The sequence below is a fragment of the Epinephelus fuscoguttatus genome, linkage group LG20, assembly GCF_011397635.1.
Source record: "Epinephelus fuscoguttatus linkage group LG20, E.fuscoguttatus.final_Chr_v1".
Classification (NCBI taxonomy): Eukaryota; Metazoa; Chordata; class Actinopteri; order Perciformes; family Serranidae; genus Epinephelus; species Epinephelus fuscoguttatus.
The window spans coordinates 12,224,666-12,241,493 of NC_064771.1; the positions used below are offsets into that span (position 1 = coordinate 12,224,666).

The 16,828-nt window shown below is 39.2% G+C and overlaps 1 long non-coding RNA gene across 4 annotated transcripts; it reads left to right on the forward strand.

Annotated features, from left to right (window-relative positions):
• Positions 1 to 4,201: 4,201 nt before the first annotated feature.
• Positions 4,202 to 16,503, forward strand: LOC125881048 (uncharacterized). Of its 4 annotated transcripts, XR_007448196.1 has the most exons (5): positions 4,202 to 4,252; positions 4,397 to 4,511; positions 5,254 to 5,375; positions 5,498 to 5,570; positions 12,903 to 16,503. It is a non-coding gene; the product is annotated as an uncharacterized LOC125881048 (long non-coding RNA). The 4 variants fall into 4 exon arrangements; XR_007448194.1 differs by having other exon boundaries at positions 4,397 to 5,375; XR_007448195.1 differs by lacking the exon at positions 12,903 to 16,503 and adding an exon at positions 5,747 to 7,998 and having other exon boundaries at positions 4,397 to 5,375.
• The last annotated feature ends 325 nt before the right edge of the window (positions 16,504 to 16,828 follow it).

A 16,828-nucleotide genomic window follows, 5' to 3' on the forward strand; every position in this document is an offset into this window, starting at 1 on the left:
TAAAACACCAGTGTAACCAATTCCTGTCTTTTTATCCCTTTTTAAAAAAATTCGGAGAATATTTTGATGTTTAAATATATCTTTTCATAGACGGTAGTCATGCACAGATATGCTCAGGCCTGCTTGCACACAAACCACCCGTTTGCACAGTTTAACTTTTAGGCATTCTTCCATCATGAAAATGATATATTTAAAAGACGAGCCAATTCTTCATTCATGGAAAGATGAAGCAGGAAGTCCTCTAGTCTCTACCTGACCAGTACATACACTCCTACTCTCGTCAGCTCTATTGGAGCTGAGGAGGATATCCTCTAGTCATCCTAATGGCTCCAGTGAGTATTAATGTAATACTCCTGTCTCTAGCATGGCGATGGAGGCTTAGAGAAACCTGGCTGCTTCAGTCTAAATCTTCACTTCTCTGCGTCTCGCTGTCTTTTTTTCTCCGTCTCAGTCTGTCTTTTCTGTCACTGCCTATCAATGTCTGTCATTTCTCTCATTAGTCCTTTTACGGCACGTCTTTCTCTAAACACTCTCATTTTCAGCTCGCCTTACTGCAAAATGTACTTAAATTGTATTTTGACATTTTTATGAAGCAGAGATTTAGGAGAAGGTTTGTCTAGATTGACCTTAAAGGGAGTCAATAGAGGGAAAAGGAGAAGGAAAATGTGTAGGATAAAAGGGCAGGCAAAGAAACGACACGTCTTACAGCATGTTGATGTTTTTACAATCAATGCACCCGCAGTGGGCATCCTGTAGTAATGCTCACTTGCTATAAGAACAGTTTTCTCCATCTTCAAGATTTATATGCTTTTTTCTCAGCTGTTGTGGGTTTCAGGCAGCACTGTGGTGACTGTAATATACTGAATTTATTGTACAGAAAATTAAACATGCTAAAATTATGGCATTTTTGCTCACCTTCAGGTCACCAAGTATATGCAAATGCATGTGCTATGTGTCCCCCATGTCAACCCAGAAATGTACTCCTATTCTTGTAATGATGCACCCATGGCTAAGCTACAATAGCAGCTCTCCCTGCTCTTTAACTCAGGCATACTGTATACATAGAGGTCAGAACGATGAGTGATAGTTGGACTCGTGCTTTTAGAAGACTGGCTTTTCTGGTTTGGGCAGTTTGCATCAAAGGCTATGAAGCATGTGATGATGATTACAGTGACCTGTTGTTCCTGGACACGTTTGGAAAAGAAAAATATCTCTTGATGATCTCCCTCCACAAATGTATCAGTGTGGCTCTTTTGTAGTTGCACTCCCTGTACCCTCTCCATAACTAGAAAAATAATCAAAATAAGAGGAAAGACTTCGTGTTTGACCAAAATTAAATTAAGTGTCTGTGTGACTGAGCTTTATCCATAATCAGAACCTGTGTAGCGCAGTGCATCTCAAGGGGGCCAAATACCCATTGTCTAAATGTAGATATATTGAATTTAGCCTGTTAACCACCTGAAGAAGTAAAAAAATTTTTGACTTTTCAGGGAAATTAAAACTGGAAATAAAACATTTCCTGTATTCATGGTGATGTCTGTATTGTGTAAAACTGAAATCACACTGGCGACACTTCAAGTGCCACCCTTAGCACACACTGGTTGCTGCAGCACATCAACAGACAACCACACAAAGTTATTACTACTTTTACTGAAAGATCTGTACTTCTTCCACCTCTGCATTAGCGTAATGTCCACACGATTTAAGTTGATTTTAAGTTGATTTCTCACCTGAAGAGCTGATCTCCGGAGCTATGATTCCCCAAGCAGTACCTTTTTGGCAATGGTCTTCACAATGACGGGACTGTGGGACCTTTAGCTCAGGATATTTCTTGACCTCAATAAGTCTCTCCTCATCCATTCTTCATCACACGAGACACAGCAACAGCTACAGAGTTCTCTTTATGCATCCATGGTGAGAAGAGGAGTCGAGCTGCCATAGGAGCAGAGAAAAAGAGCTGCTACGGGAGCTGGTATGTACAAGCAGAGAGCGAGTGGGGAAAAATGTGTTTAATTCCGGGGGCGGCCAGGTTTGAAATAGGACAGTGGCGTGAAGTACTATGGGCCAGCGCATCCAGGAGTGCCGATGCGCGTCTAGCCGCTGATGTGGGGTTGTACATTGAAAATAATAGAGCCATATTTTTTGACATGCAGTGTTCGCCATCAGTGTGTTTTGGCCTTAAGTCTGATGCTAATTTATGGTCATTGACCTGTTATGCATCTAATGTTTTTGTTTTTTAATCTATCTAGCTATCCAGCTATCAGCTATCTATCTATCTGTGTTATCTAATTAAATTTCTAATAGTTTTACACCCACAGTAATCACTGTTTATAAGCAAAAACAGAATCTGTAACTGTTTTTTCTCATCGCACATTTTAGTTTTACTCTTTCATTTTAGTTTTACTTATTACTTCAAGATTTCATTTTATTCTCTGAGCTATGGACCATTCATTTCTTGACGCAGTTCGCTTAGTTTTAAATTCAGCTTTGTTTTGTATTAAACACAATTTAGAAAAGGAAGAAAATGCAGCATTTTGAATATGATTTTATGTTGTATGTTAGGCTGACCAAACGTTCTCTTTTGCCCGGACATGTCCACTTTTCATGTCCCGTCCGGGGTGTCTGGGGGTCTTTTATAAACTGATGATAATGTCCGGTTTTCCGTGAGTTTGTGTGTGTGTGTGTGTGTGTGTGTGTGTGTGTGTTAGAGTGCGGCACGGGCAGCATATTTCTGTCCGAACCCGAACTGAGCCCGACATTATTTAATGACCAAAGCACTGAGTTTGTGTCACACAGTGGTTACGGTTACAGGCTGGGCGTGCGGAGAGGGAGACCTCCGTGTTTGACCAAACCGGCCCGACCCGTCGGGTACCGTCGAGCTCAGATCGCCACGCTCTAGTGTGTGTATGTGTCCCTATTGGGGCCTATCTGAATTTTTGTCTTTGAGAGATATTATTTTATAATATAACTGAATTTTCTATCCATACATATAAATTTTAAATATATTAAAATGATAAGGCATCTTTGAGTAAACTGCGAGTATCATTTAAGTAGGCTATGTCGTGGCCGGCCGAATGTCCTCTTTTTTGGAAATCAAAACATGGTCACACTATTGTATGTTCAAACTTGTCAACCCCTGATTTAACAAATCGGCAGTGTGGCCTCTCTCCTCTTGTTCCTCTTGATCAGCCTGTTCTCATTCCTAGGTCAAACACCGCCACCTTGTCACGCCCCTCTGCATGTGATATTCATGCTACACACACCCTTTAGTGTCTTTATGAGATGCACTAACTCCAATTTAAAGATATTTTTTGCCTTTAATTGACAGGACAGTGAAGGGGGGAGAGAGAGAGACATGCAGCAAAGGGCCACAGGCTGGACTCGAACCCAGGCCGCTGCGGCGACAGCCTTGTATATGGGGCACCTGCTCTACCACTAAGCCACCGATGCCCCACTAACTCCAACTTAAACCCATCCACAGCAATATATGACTCTGAATTCAACTAATGAGGTATAAAGAGCAAAAAAGGGGTGGGAGGAAGGGAGGTGGATGGGTCAAACCAAACCAAACTTTAATGCAGAGGACCACAGTTCATCACATTTTTAACATAACCTCACGACGTTGGTATGGTCGTCGTACACTGACGTCACTCACAAGACGTATTGATGTGATGTTACACAACAAACTTTTAACCCAACATGTCTTTTTTTCTAAACCTTACTGAGTAGTTTTGTTGCCCAAACCAAACATTGACCACAAATTACAATATGTTTCAGCTGTGCGGCACATAGAGACACTAAAGCATGCCTGGTGCGTTGCTATGAGATGCCAAAGTAAGGGATAGTGTTGATATTTGACAACCTGGGAATGAGAGCGAGTTAGATCTAACCTCAGCAGCATTTAGCCAAAAGATGGTTGACTGCTTTAGTTAAACACTTTTCCCCCTCTTGTGTTATTTATTAGACATCTTTTGTACATTTCTAGCTTAAGTTTACCTCAATCTGTTTTTAGGATTCTGTATTCATTTAAGTGAACAAACCTGGCTGCCAGATGAGCACTTACTGTTTTACTTTCTGTTTTATATTGAAACCGGGTTTGATGGATGAATAGTGGTATGTGTATCAACAGAGTCATGTGACTGAAATGTTTTACATAAGGAGCAAGGTGTGAGCTGTAGAGACAGAGAGCTTTGTACATAAAGTGAAAGTATTTTATGAAAAGGCTAAGACTATGGAGAGGATGAACCATCATGTAAGCCATTTTAATTCAATTATTTTTGTCTCCTGACCTCAATTATACACTAACTTGCTCAATTTGATTAAGTTCTTGCTGTTATATGTTGTTGCCTGTTAAGCATGTATCAGTAATTAATATTTTTCTATTTCTGCTGTTCAGCCAATCACGTCTTTGTAAAGATAAGTGTGCCCATAGATGCCAGTGTTCTTCATTTTGAGAGCACACTGTTCCCCAAATATCCAAGAAATTCAGTGGAGTTGGGAAGTTAAGTTAAGTAAGAAGACATTTTTTTTTTAAATCACTGTGTAAAAATTATTTGATTATAGAATCTTTTACATTATTCTTATGGTATTTGCTTTGTTTGTAAATTAAACTATCAAAATGAAGGTTGGGGCAGTGTCATTTTCGGTATCACCACTGGGAGGCACCAGAGACAGAAAATTTCAAAACCTAAATTTTCTGTCAAAGGATAAAAAGAAAAGATAGTATGTTTCTTATTAACAGTGTTCTTTGGCAAAGTGCTGTTCGTTTTGTTAATAATAATGATATTTGAAAAAATCCTGAAAATCTGTGAAGCCACAGGAATCTGTACAGACCTTTGTTCAGATTTAGTGATCAATAAAGTGCTCTGAACAGCCAGTGGATCCTGCTAAAACACTGTCAAATTAGCACAGGAACCAGGCATATCTGCAAGCTCATGTTTTATTTGCTCTGGCAGATGCGTCTGGTCCCCATCCTGTTCAGACAGATTTCCAGTCAGCCTGAGCCAGCTCGCACTACTCATATTCATTTATATAATATGGGGGCAAGTTTGATATGATGACTGACAACTTGTAGAGCCTTTGTGCTTCACAGTATATGAAATAAGTGATTACAATATTTTTGGCTCACACACATTCACGCTGTGGACACTACGGTGAGCGCATTTTTGTTAACAACCAAGATGGCAGGTTGGAGAATCAAGTACTTTGCAACAGCTTTGTGGCTTATCTATTGTCTCTGCTTACCTCATCTAGATTTCTGCGTCAATGACGATTATCTGCTGCACTGAGGATATCTATTTTTAACTGCTTCCTTGTCCTCCTGAGAATGAAAAGATGACATTGTGATAAAACAATTTAGACGTGACAACAACAAGGTAATATTTACTGCAGACTGTTTTGTTTACTTTGCACTTTGCCACATTTTTCATCTACATTAGCATGTTAAAATGAAATATTGATACCATCTCTAATGTCTGTTCTGTATTTTATCTTTCAGCGTTCAAAGGATTGCAGAAAAAAGAACATCTGAAGCAGCAGTGTGAATTCTGAATGCAACATAACTTTTCTCTGTAAGTCTAAACCATGAAAGCAGCTGTGCCACTTTTGTTGTTGTGTATTCTTTGTCGAATTATGTTTGATTGTACTAAAAGGTGTTTGTATTATTTCTCAAAATATGTGTGAAATAATGAAAATGGTAGCTGCATATTGGTGAAAGTGTAACTAACAGCCCCCTTTCAAATTACAGGCTGCTGCTGTGAAGGTCCTGAACAACAATCAATACAAACAGCCAGCGGACTGAAACACAGGTCTCTTTCGCCTGTAGCTCACTGAGTTTAACCATAGATCTTAGATCACAGATCTTTGGTTTCGACACCTGATTGATAGGAGTCTTCCCGAAAATGGCCTCAAGAGGCATCAGACTACCACCTCTTTTGTCTGATCTCCTACGGAGACTAAGTCACACTGGGAGATTATTTATTGAACTGTATGACCATAGGAAAGAAAGAATGCAAGACATAGCAAACGAGCTAAATGCAATAGCTAGAGAGGTAAATGAGATGCAGAAAACCACAAACACAACCAGAATGAGCGGGGCAGTTTTGGGAGCTCTTGGCATTGTGGCTGCAGCTGCAGCTTTGTTAACAGGACGATCGGCCAGCGAAGGAGCTGTAAGAATGGCAATGGTAGGGGGCGCTGCAGCAATTGGTGGAGGTGTAGCTGTCATTACAGCAAATGCAACCCAGTTACAGACAGAGAAAATAAGTTTAGAAACCGTGGAGGGGTTGGGAAGAGAATTCATGACAATCGTCGAACTACTAAAGGATGTCCTGGAAGAAATTAAGGCATTGTCTGAGGAGTTGGAGGAAAAATCGTCCTCATTATTGACTACAACTAGACAACAAGCAAGAAGAGGTCTGTCGGAAACAAGACAACTTCAGCAGCTTCTCAGGCAAACAGCTCAACAGGCAGGAAACAGCAGGGAAGTTATGGGTGCGACTCTGAGGAAAGTGATGGAGCTATTAACCTTCATTATCAGTATCACCCGAATCACTTCAACGGCTGAGAGTGACGCAAAGTTGAGAAACTGTATCACAGATTCCGCCTTGCAGTGTGAGAAAACTGTTCATGAGTTTGCAAAGATGAGAAATACGCTCAGGGACTTTGAGGAAATGCAAGCAGTATAGGAGTATTCAAAATAGAGTCATTGGAAAAAGGACAAATATCACCAGCCTAGTTTATTGGTTGGACACAGCGTCAGTTTTAGCGCAACTTGCTCTTAAAGACTTAAAGTCATATTCAATCAGAGTAGTGAAAAAATAATGGAAACATGTTTTGTAAATGTATTGTTGGTCTTTGGGATAAAAATCAGGAATTAATCGTTTTGTCTCAGCTGTGTCGAGGGGTGTGTCATGTCTCTGTTTGATTGACTTAAGCCTGCAGGCTGAGCCCCAGCAGGAGAACCAGAGACAAAGTCGATGTATCCTCATACAGCAGTTCAATATCTTCCGAAAATGCAGATAAAACAGTTTGTATGATATAAAACAAAGTAGCACTACCGAACAGCAGTCTCTTGCAGTAAAGTCCTTTGTTGTTTGACCCATACACCACCCCAGCCTGCCTCTTCACGTGGACATTCAGTTTATATACTACTTCATTCTTTGCTCCTGTCAGCACATTGGTCACATGATCGCAACCTTCACGATTACTTGGTATACACTAATTACTGGCTCATAATTATGTGGGTTATATACAAATTGTGTTGCGTTACTTTTTATAGATAAATGTATGAACAGTGTATGAGAACAGCCTGACAAAGTAAACAAACTTGCACTGTGGCCTGCATGTCATGGCTGACACGAAAATGTGACTGGTCCTATCTAGAGCCAGTGTTTCATTTGTCCACACTGGGCTACTGTAGAACAACATTGCGGACTCAGTGGAAGAGGAACCACTCTACCCACTGTAGATAACAGCTCATTCTAAGGTGACAAAAACATTTTTCTGTTTTCAGGTGATAAAAACTAATAAATACACAGTCATAGATATTATATACCATTCTGCCAATAGTTTCCCCTAAATCATACACACTGGACCTCAAAGCAGGAAAGCTAACATGTCTTAAACATAAAATACAAATTTTTCACTTTTGGTTTTTGATTTATTTCATCAAAATGTTAGATATGCACACTGTAGTGAGTTATTTAGTTTTAATTTCACTTGGACTCAAAGGACAACTTTTATTCCTTCAATCAGTTCATGCATTCAGTTTTCAGTCTGTTAGACTTTTTGTCTTTGTTTTCGGCACCTTCTTTTAGAAAAGATAATAGGTAGGCCTATTAAAAAGAGTTTTTTCTACTTTTTTCTACTATTTAAATATTTGTATTTTGGGCCAGGCAGCACTAACCATTGCACATTTTTGTATTTGTTTATTGGTTTATCTTCAACCAGTATGTGCATTGTTTTTTGTGTGTTTTAACTCATTTCTGCCTGCAACTGACACTTATTATTTTTTTTCTTGGTTTTTTTTTTGTTTGTTTGTTTGTTTGGGTTGTTTTGGTGGAAGAATCAGAAATTTTCAAAATTAGTCAAACGGTTTGGCAACACAGATTTTTTCTTATCATGTTATGTTTAATGTTTGGGCACATGAGAATGTTGAAGTTCAAAACATTTCCTCATTATAGAATTAAAACAAAAAATATGGAGGAGATTTTCTTCTGTCTTGGTTTGAAAAGTGCTTATGGGTGATGTTTTACTTATTTTAATAACATAAGGCAGGAAGTGTGTAATCGGCTGAGCCATCAGTGTGTTAAACCAGTTCAACCTGAAGGAGGTTGTTCCTCTGTGAATGACGTTTGACAGTATTCAGACAGTTCTGTCATTGTTGTGTTATGTTCCCAAAATAAAGAATACATGAAAATATTGCCCTGTCCTGTCTGATTAGCTGTGTTGTCTGACATGCTGAGAGAGAATGTTCTGAATCTTTTGGGACTGCGACTGATAAATTAACCAACTAATCCACTGATCTGTTAGCCTTCAGGATTTTTGCTAAAGTGTTCCACTGCTTTTTCACATACCTGTCATACCTGGACAAAGTGTTCTTTCACTTTCACCTAAGTGTTTGGTCCAAAACTGAGCATGTATTCATTGGATGATTGAAAACAAAATCCTGAAAATACAGTACAGAAAAGTGCTGCAGTCCGCTCTCAGCAGAGCTAATGGCTGCTAGCATTCCTGCCGATATGGTAGACATGCAAGGGCATAGTTTCTTTATGTACATTTTCTAAATTTTGAGGGGGATGGGTCCCTTGCATCCCTCCTGAAATCTACACCTATGCCCAATGCACCTGAAAGTGTTAGTTTTGCATTATTGGTGTGTTATCTTGCCATCACCATCTAATTCTACCCAAACACCTTGGTTGTGATTATTGAAGGAATATTAGACTAACTGTGTGCACTTTTTTTTTTTACCAAGATTTCAATGAGAGGTCAATACTAATCTTATGTGTGTGTGATAAATATAAAGCGAGAGCCAGCAAATGTTTAGCCTTAAGCAGGATTCACAGTTCCTCGTCAAAACCATACCTATGGCGTAGACTCTATGACGACGCAGAGCCTACGCCATAGGTATGGTGCCTATGCAGCTCCCTGGAACCTCTCCAGAAATGAAAGCTGAAACCATTTCCCTCAGTAGAAATGAAGCATTTATTTACTTATATAGCAAAAAAGAAACAATAAACTGTGTAGACAATAAAGCCTACACAAAATAGCATTTCAAGTCTTATGTGTGATTTATCCTGGCTTCATATAAGCAGAGGAAATCTGAGCTAGTCGCTAGGCTAATTTATAGAATGTAAAATGCTGGCGCTAATAACGATAGCATGTTACATTTGTTTGGAAAACGTGTTTAATACAAGACAGTTGTTTTGTCAGTGAGTCTTGTGAGTTGTAATGGAGCCAAATTTTGTAACGTTATCTTTGTTAAATGTTGATGTTGTCCCTGGCTTATATGAGTAGAGGAAAATTCTGCTAGCCACTAGGCTAATTTCTACAGTGTAAAATGCCGTAGGCTTGTGCTAATAATGTTAGCATGTTGTATTTGTGGAGAAAATGTGTTTGTCTGTGAATGCTGCGAGTTATAGTGAAGCCAATTTGTGTACTTGTGTTTGAAACCGTTGCTATCAAGTCATGTTTAATGTGTGTTTAATGTGTGTTTTGGGTGTGTTTTGAGTCAACTAAACTTTACAGCACTTCACAGAAACCCACCGCTGACTAGTGTTTTGGAGATGTAACTGCAGAGTGACACAGACACACCGCCGCACAAGTCTCCTCCATCTGTGTGTGTGCGTGCGTGCAGAGTGAAATGTTGAGTGTATGGCATGTATTTGTCTGCATGTGTGGAGACATGGTTTGGTTTAGTTTAGTGGCATTCGCTAACAGGCAACATTGAAATTGAGATTTGTGATAAGTGGAGTCCAGGTTTTCAGAATATGTGACATTTGTGTTTTTTAGAGAAGCAGTTATTTTTTCCATTGATATACATGCATGTTCTGTCAGTAAGTTCAACCAGTGATTGATATTTATTGTTTGCTTGGTTTTCCAGTTTGTAAGGATGACTTTCTTGGCAATAGCTAGGGCAACTAGTGTGGGTTTTGTGTGTTTTAGTGAAAGTTCAACTGATGATAAGTTGCCAAGTATGCATAATGAGGGGGAGGGGGGAATGCTGCAACCCAAGATTGAGGAAAGTTTCTCTGTTTCCTGAAGCCAAAAGTGTTGTATGGGTGAGCAGAGCCATATGGAGTGGAGGCAGTCGTCTGTGGTGCCTAGAGTGCATTGTGAACATTTCTCTGTGTTGGAGAGACCTCTTTTATACATTTTGCTTTGAGTGATGTCTGTCCTATTAGGCTTGAGGAGATGTCGTCACAACACCGCGCCGCGCCCCCTTTGGGCCCTCTTCTGCCATTTTGAAAGCATACCGCCAGAACCGGCTTGTTGTGATCAGAAGTTATTGTGTTCCTGATTCCCACTTGAAGATAGGGAGACACTGCTGTGTAAACTGCTCCAGTGTGTCACACGATGGTCGTGGGAACCTTAAAAACCGCAGGTTGCGTTTTTTTGGTTTCCCACATGGAAAAAGAATGAAGGAGACAGTGAGACTCCACAGCTCCGAGCACATATGCCAGATGACACTCTGAGCACTTACTGTTTTACTTTCTGTTTTATATTGAAACCGGGTTTGATGGATGAATAGTGGTATGTGTGTCAACAGAGTCATGTGACTGAAATGTTTTACATAAGGAGCAAGGTGTGAGCTGTAGAGACAGAGAGCTTTGTACATAAAGTGAAAGTATTTTATGAAAAGGCAGACTATGGAGAGGATGAACCATCATGTAAGCCATTTTAATTCAATTATTTTTGTCTCCTGACCTTTATTATCAGCTAACTTGCCCAATTTGATTAAGTTCTTGCTGTTAGAAATGTTGTTGCCTGTTAAGCATGTATCAGTAATTTTCTTTTTCTGTAGACAATCTTGAGTAGTCACGTCTTTGTAAAGAGCCTTTGTGCTTCACAGTACACGGAATAAGTGATTACAATATTTTTGGCTCACACTCATTCACGCTGTGGACACTACGGTGAGCATAAACCTAGCTCTGTTGAGGCATTTTTGATAACAACCAAGATGGCTGCAGCTGATGTGAAAACTGATGTTGACGTACAGTTTTTAAATTATGATTGGACAGTTCATCTCTGCACGCTGTAGTCTGTTCACTTTTTTCCATCACTCAGTGCTTAGTCAGATGTTTCATGGCTCTGATTGGTTGTAGGTCTATCTAATTGTGTCCAAAGGCACTTTGGTCTGCAGCCGTTGATAACGCCTTTTGGAAATAAACAATTAACTGAGTGGTTCCAGACTAACTCATAACTCATAATAAACATGTATTTCTCAAGAGCAATTTTTGGGGTGGACCAACAAAGGTGCGGTCAAATTTACTGTTGTAACACATATAAATGGAACCAGCATGGTCAAATGTATTTAACAATTATATTAAAAGTAATAATAATGTTTAGAAACAGCATCCCTTCTTAATACAGTAGACCCTATATAAAGGTTTTTAATATGTTCAACCTGCATTACCAAGAATGACTAGTAAGTGGCAATGTACATCAAATATGGGTGTCGTTTTTCTTATTACAAAGACTGAAAATCACAATGAAGATAGTTTCAGTTTGAATTTATCTTGTCATTATATATTCATGTGGTCATTCAATAAGTGTCATTTTATCTCTGCTACAATGCTTCACATGAATATAAATCTCTAAATAAATGCAAGTTTATAGGCAGAATAAATCCCTCAATGAACAACCCCACTCAGTCAAACAAAAATATTTTACACAAAACGTGTTATCCACTGCACTGAAGATCAAGGGCGGAAATTCCATTTCATTGTTGGGGGGGACAATAAACTGAAATATTTCTCTGGCTTCTCTCAAAATAAGTTGAGTAATTATGCCTCTGAATGTAGGACAACTTAAATATGCTTTTACTATGACTGCTACATTCACACAGAAGATTCAACTGCAAGGTAATGAAGCGAACAACACGCTGTCTGGTTACAACTGTTAACGTGTTTTATTCTGTTGAAAAGTACAAGTAAATAAAGGTGTCCGACATGTCTCTTGTTTTAAGTGAACTTTTGCAAAGTACTTACTGGAGTTCAGTTTCCTCTATTCTGACACACTCCCACTGATCCACAGTCAGTCCTGCCAAGCGACAGACCAAACCATTGTGAGGCAGATGAGGGGGAAATTTTAAAGTTATAAATGCATCGTGTTGCGTGTGTAATTGGCACAAGTGCTTTAAGTTTTTATTATTATAAAGTTTAAAATTGTATGGTTTCCTCAAATGATATATTGTGGGTTGGGCAATTCCCCATTTTTCCAAAGAAGGGACCGCCCCCCACCGTCCCCCCGGGATTTTCCTATGCTGAGGATATTTATTTTTAACTGTTGCCTTGTCCTTCCTTCCCTGTCAAAAACAAGGTAATATTTAATGCATGTTTCATTTACTTTGCCACATTTTTCTTCTATGTTAGCATGTTAAAATGAAATATTGATACCATCTCTAATGTCTGTTCTGTATTTTATCTTTCAGCGTTCAAAGGATTGCAGAAAAAAGAACATCTGAAGCAGCAGTGTGAATATCGAATGCAACATAACTTTTCTCTGTAAGTCTAAACCCATGAAAGCAGCTGTGCCACTTTTGTTGTTGTGTATTCTTTGTTGAATTGTGTTTGATTGTACTAAAAGGTGTTTGTATTATTTCTCAAAATATGTGCGAAATTATGAAAATGGTAGCTGCATATTGGTGAAAGTGTAACTAACAGCCCCCTTTCAAATTACAGGCTGGTGCTGTGAAGGCCCTGAACAACAATCAATACAAACAGCCAGCGGACTGAAACACAGGTCTCTTTCGCCTGTAGCTCACTGAGTTTAACCATAGATCTTAGATCACAGATCTTTGGTTTCGACACCTGATTGATAGGAGTCTTCCCGAAAATGGCCTCAAGAGGCATCACACTACCACCTCCTTTGTCTGATCTCCTGCAGAGACTAGATGACAATGGGAGATTATTTATTGAACTGTATGACCATAGGAAAGAAAGAATGCAAGACATAGCAAACGAGCTAAGTGCAATTGCTGCAAAGGTAAATGAGATGCAGAAAACCACAAACATCACCAGAATGAGCGGGGCAGTTTTGGGAGCTCTTGGCATTGTGGCCGCAGCTGCAGCTTTGTTAGCAGGGGGATTATCAGGAGCTGAAAGAATGGCAATGGTAGGGGGCGCTGCAGCAATTGGTGGAGGTGCAGCTGTCATTACAGCAAATGCAACCCAGTTACAGACAGAGAAAATAAATTTGAAAACTGTGGAGGGGTTTGGAAGAGAATTCCTGACAATCGCTGAACTACTAAAGGATGTCCTGGAAGAAATTAAGGCGTTGTCTGAGGAGTTGGAGGAAAAATCGTCCTCATTATTGACTACAACTAGACAACAAGCAAGAAGAGGTCTGTCAGAAACAAGACAACTTCAGCAGCTTCTCAGGCAAACAGCTCAACAGGCAGGAAACAGCAGGGAAGTTATGGATGCGACTCTGAGGAAAGTGAGGGAGCTATTAACCTTCATTATCAGTATCACCCGAATCACTTCAACGGCTGAGAGTGACGCAAAGTTGAGAACCTGTATCACAGATTCCGCCTTGCAGTGTGAGAAAACTGTTCATGAGTTTGCAAAGATGAGAAATACGCTCAGGGACTTTTTGTGAGGAAAAAAATATGTTGTGTCTCTGTTTGATGGACTCTAGCTTGCAGGCTGGAGTTGCGCGCAGACATTTTGAGAACAAAATAAAACAGGCTGCAGTGGGAGTCTCAATTAAATAGCAGGTTGTGCTATGAGTCCTTCTAAAGCAAGCTCAGGGGTTTAGTGTTGCCAGAGCCCACAGGAATGACGCACTGCAATGCTTTTTTTCCCCTCAGAATGAGGATTAGAATATATGCAGTTCACATAACTCGATGAAATTAATTTATATTTTTAAATGCTTGAAGATCCACTCATTACGAAAAGTGTCACAGTGATATTTAAGGTGTGTTGAGGGATTCATGTCGTCAACTCATACACCGAATAACAAACTGTAAACATTCCACCCTTAAAAGTCACCAGCAGTCGGCCCAGTGAATTAAGTTATTTTTTCTCTGACTCCAGCAAAACATCCTTTTTTTTATAGTTATATTTTAATAATTTATGTAACATTATGAACAGTGGTTACATAAGCTTCAAAACCAGTCACAACTCAGCCCTGAGCAGACTGTCCGCTATTGACCAATGTATCGGACTGCAGTGTTCACAGCTCCACCTTTTAGTACCGAGTGGTTCCACTAGTACCATCCACAACTTTTCACAGTGGAAACGGAAAAAAAGCGCACCGAACTAAACTGAACTGTACCATACTGCTTGGTGGAAACGGGGCTAAAGTCAATGTATCCTCAAACAACAGTGCAATTTCTTCCGAAAATGCAGATACAGCAGTTCATATGACATTTAACAAATTAGTGTCCCCCAAATGTTATCTACTTAATGTAAAGTTATGTAGGAAAGGTTTAGGAAAAGAAACATTGTGATGACGTACCATGAAATTATTCAGAGTTCACTTAGTTTCACACGGTTCTAAACAGCAGTCTCTTGCGGCTAAGTCCTTTATTGTTTGACCCATACACCACCCCAGCCTGCCTCTTCACGTGGACATTCAGTTTATATACTACTTCATTCTTTGCTCCTGTCAGCACATTGGTCACATGATCGCAACCTTCACGATTACTTGGTATACACTAATTACTGGCTCATAATTATGTGGGTTATATACAAATTGTGTTGCGTTACTTTTTATAGATAAATGTATGAACAGTGCATGAGAACAGCCTGACAAAGTAAACAAACTTGCACTGTGGCCTACATGTCATGGACAGATGGTGTGTTGTTAGTGGTGCTGAGGAGTAAGGACCACACCAGTATCAAACCAGACCCAAGTGACATTTGCAGGCAAATTTACAGAAGCTTATTAGTTATGTAGCCTGCAAGCTGGTGTCAGCAGTGCACTTTTCCCAGTTGAATATTCGTTTTGTCACTCATTCAACAAGCAAAGGTTCAGGACAAGGTGTGTGTAAGCGAGATAAAAAGGAGACTTAAAGGTCCAGTGTGTTGTAGTTAGCGGCATCTAGTGGTGAGGTTGCAGAACTGAATGCTTTCCTGTGTGCAAACATTTAGAAGAGCTACAGAGGCTGACACGAAAATGTGACTGGTCCTATCTAGAGCCAGTGTTTCATTTGTCCACATTGGGCTACTGTAGAACAACATTGCGGACTCAGTGGAAGAGGAACCACTCTACCCACTGTAGATAACAGCTCATTCTAAGGTGACAAAAACATTTTTCTGTTTTCAGGTGATAAAAACTAATAAATACATAGTCATAGATATTATATACCATTCTGCCAATAGTTTCCCCTAAATCATACACACTGGACCTCAAAGCAGGAAAGCTAACATGTCTTAAACATAAAATACAAATTTTCCAGTTTTGGTTTTTGATTTATTTTATTCAAATTTTAGATATGCACACTGTAGTGAGCTATTTAGTTTTAATTTCACTTGGACTCAAAGGACAACTTTTATTCCTTCAATCAGTTCATGCATTCAGTTTTGCGTCCATTAGAGTTTTTGTCTTTGTTTTTGGCACCTTCTTTTAGAAGTAATAGGTAATAGGTAGGTCTATTATAAGTTTTTTTTCAACTTCTTATCTGCTATTTAAAGTTTTGTATTTTGGGCCAGGCATCACTAACCATTGCACATTTCTTAATTTCTTGTTCTTGTTTTATCTTCAACCAGTATGTGTAGTGTTTTTTATGCGTTTTAATCCATTTGTGCCTGCAACTGAATATTTTCTTTGGTTGAAGTGTTCTCTGGACTTGCCTCAGCACAAATCAGAAATTTTCAAAATCAATCAGTTTGGCTGAAAAATTTGTTTTTCTTATTCTATTTTGTTTAATTTTGGGGCACATGGGACGACTGTTCTGTTTTATCTTTTTTTAACTGTAGATAATGTCTTTGAATAAGCAATAAAAATGTTAAAGTTCAAAGCATTTCCTCATTATAGAATTAAAACAAAAATTATGGAGATTTTCTTCTGTCTTGGTTTGAAAAGTGCTTATGGGTGATGTTTTACTTATTTTAATAACATAAGGCATGAATAAATGTTTTACATCCTATTCTGTTTGCTGAACATAAATAGCTGTCATGGGTGTTAGTCAAAGAACTGTGTAATCGGCTGAGCCATCAGTGTGTTAAACCAGTTCAACCTGAAGGAGGTTGTTCCTCTGTGAATGACGTTTGACAGTATTCAGACAGTTCTGTCATTGTTGTGTTATGTTCCCAAAATAAAGAATACATGAAAATATTGCCCTGTCCTGTCTGATAAGCTGTGTTGTCTGACATGCTGAGAGAGAATGTTCTGAATCTTTTGGGACTGCGACTGATGAATTAACCAACTAATCCACTGATCTGTTAGCCTTCAGGATTTTTGCTAAAGTGTTCCACTGCTTTTTCACATACCTGTCATACCTGGACAAAGTGTTCTTTCACTTTCACCTAAGTGTTTGGTCCAAAACTGAGCATGTATTCATTGGATGATTGAAAACAAAATCCTGAAAATACAGTATGGAAAAGTGCTGCAGTCCGTCCTCAGCAGAGCTAATGGCTGCTAGCATTCCTGCCGATATGGT